The sequence below is a fragment of the Cicer arietinum genome, chromosome 3 (assembly GCF_000331145.2).
Source record: "Cicer arietinum cultivar CDC Frontier isolate Library 1 chromosome 3, Cicar.CDCFrontier_v2.0, whole genome shotgun sequence".
Taxonomy (NCBI): domain Eukaryota; kingdom Viridiplantae; phylum Streptophyta; class Magnoliopsida; order Fabales; family Fabaceae; genus Cicer; species Cicer arietinum.
The window spans coordinates 2,506,085-2,509,351 of record NC_021162.2 but is presented as its reverse complement, the minus strand read 5'-3'; positions in this window follow the sequence as shown (position 1 = coordinate 2,509,351).

The window sequence follows — 3,267 nt, the reverse complement described above, 5'->3', positions numbered from 1 at the left end:
ATTTGAAAGAATATTCGAGACCTTAAAATACGGTGAATATTATTATTTTGATTTAATTGTTTATGCGGTTTTTTAACTTAATTTTAGATAACACTTTTTTTTTGATGTAGTTATTTATTTAATTTTAAATAAACAATTTGATCTTTTATATTTAAAATATTAACAATTTTATCTTTTTTTACAAAAATTTATCAAAATTTTCAAACAAAACTCATAAAATTAATTATCATCTTCAATATAATGCAAATTTTATAACTCAAATCTTCAAATAAACTCATATTTTTATTCTTTATATTTTTGAAATTTTGTAATAAAATTAAATAAAAGACCAAATCGGGAGAAAAAAAAGAAGATAAATGACTGAAGTGTTATCTAAAATTAAGTTGATAGACCGCATGAGCAATTGTACCTTCTTTTTTAAGAATTAAATATATTGTATCCCTATAAATATATCATATTTTATTTTTAGACCCTTTAAATTATTTCTTCAAATTAACAATGGTTTTCAAATATTTTTTGATCTCTGCTTTTAAATCAACTCATGTGTATCATTCAAATTTTTGAATGATTTTCTTCATGTATATTTATAATATTATAAAATTCTCTCATACAAAAATTTAATTTTTTTTAATAAAATATAAATTAAATATGAATTTTAACCACTAAAAGCTAAAAAAAAAATCATATATAATTCATCCATTGATAAAATTTCTAAATTTGTGTGAGAGAGATTCTTCTAATGTTTTAAACATGCACGCAAAAAATTGTTCAAAAGTTCATAAAATACACATGAATTGATTTAGAAGCAATGACCAAATTTTTTTACAGAAAATATTTGATTGACCATTGTTTGAAAAAAAAAATTAGAATGACTAAAAAATAAATATGGTATTTATATAGGAACAAAAACTTTATTAATCCATTTTTTAATAATTGAGACATCTTTTTATGATAGATATACTAGTGTATGTCATTAACCACTTTAAATATTTCATTAACTACTAAAATGTAAGTCATTAAGTCATAATTCAACTAACAAATGACACAATTGTTAGATTGAGCATCATGTACCTCAGGTTTGAACATGAGACCTCACAGTTGTGTGTGAGTTTCTGGTTGTATTTCTCACCCTATCTACAGATGAAAAAATGTAAGTCAATAACCACTTATTTAACATATATCTTGTTAACCACTAAAGTGGTTAATGTCGTGCAATTTAGTGGTTAATGATATTTATGTTTAATAAGTGGTTAATAACTTGCATTTTGTGGTTAATAAAGTATTTAAAGTGGCATATGACACATATATGTAATTGTGTTACAAAAGTGTTATTATTAAATCCTTTAGAGTGAAGGAACTGGATGTAACTACCTCATTGGTGGTGAACCGGGATAAATTGATTTTGTGATATCTCTCTCTTAGAGGATGGCTATGAAGCTCTCAAAAATTAAGTTGGAGATGAAATATCTAAAAAGATTTGACTGTTGATCATAACAAACAAAGCAAAATACACCATAAGGCTATAACCTTTATGATGAATGCAATCACGTTCAAAGAATTTAACAATTGCAACAACAAAGAAATAGAACGGCTAAAGGCATTTTTTATACTTTATGTCTTAACAACGAAGGAAGCAACCAAGTGTAGGAGGCAAAGAAAAGTCGTCTAGTTAGAAAGTACGAGTTTTTCCAAATGGAAGAAGATGTTCTCTAGATTCTAAACCTTAGTATATGGGCCGAAAGTTCTAAAAATGAGTTATACAATAGTTGATCATGTTAAAAAAATATTATAAGGAGTCTTCCAAGCAAGTGGGGATCAAAGGAAATATTTATTCAAGAAGTTAAGGATCTCGACAACTGGGTTCTAGAAGAGCTGATGAGTTCACTTAGATCATATGGTATTGAACTAGTTAAGGACAAACCAAAGAAAAAGTCAAAATTTCTTTCTCTAAAATCTAAGGGCAAGAAAAATAATTTTAAGGCTCTGCAAGCAAGCTAGGGAATAATCAAATGAAAGTGACTCTAATGACTAGAGTTAAGACTCAGATGTTGAAGAGTTGTCTTTCATTTCAAAGAAATTCCAACACGTGTGGAATGATAGAAATAGAACAACTCCCATAAAATAATTCACACGATCAAGATATATTAGAAATAGAAAAGACAAATCAGGAAAGAAATGAATCATTTGCTATGAGTGCAAAGAACCGGGACACTCCAAATTATAATGTCCTAAGTTTGGAAAAGGAATTTCTATAAAGAAAGACTTCTGAGGAAGGAAGAGCGATCTAATGGATACTCGGGATGACTCTAATGAGCCATCTGATGAAGATGAAGAGATACTTAAAGCCTGAAGAGGCAGAGTAAAGAATAGTTGTATGATATTTATGGAAATAGTGGATTAAGCCATCGATTGTACTGAGACAAATTCTCTTTGTAAGGGCAAAACTAGATGTAGCAAGAGTTTGTTGTGAACTAGTATAAATTATATGTGTCTCTTTTATCCTCTTCTATTTCTCGCATCTTAGTTCTTTATGATTCAATCTTAGTCCTTTATCCTCTTACTCTGTCTAAACCTGGTTATAAAAGTAAGTTGAATGTTTTGATAAAGAACAGTTTTTGTAGAGAAATCGAAGTAACTAAAAGAAACCAAAAACACAATTCAAACCTCAATTTCTTGTGTTTAACAACACTTTCATATATAATTTAAATTGGCCTCAAAGATCAATCTTTTAGATCAATTTTTCATTACTCTTGATTATCTCATGTGTTGGTAGTGCACTCCTTATATAGTTTAAGATAATATATTTTTCAATAGTGAAGTTGGAGAGAGTTTTATGAGTGTGAGATTTCTAAGTGTTGAACATAACTAAATAATCAACTTTGAGCTTAATACAACTTTTAAAACTATTTGATTTAACTTCATGATATAAATAAGAATTATATACATTGTTTCTAACTTTTAAATGACACAAGTTTTATCTCAAAATAATATCATTTTATGTAGCACTTGATTTGAGCAATATCCAACCTTAGACTTGTTGACAAATTTTTCAGAGACCGAATTTGGTTTTCTTATAAAAAAATTTGAGTTGTATGTCTATTTAATAGCTTTCAAATAATATAAAGAACATCTTAATAATAGTTTTTAAATTGATTTGTATTTCCTTTCAAAATGACATCTATAATGTGTTCAACATCATCTTCAAGCATTTTAATACTATTACACCTAAAATAATTTCTTTGTACAACTCCTCATGTCAAATTTCTT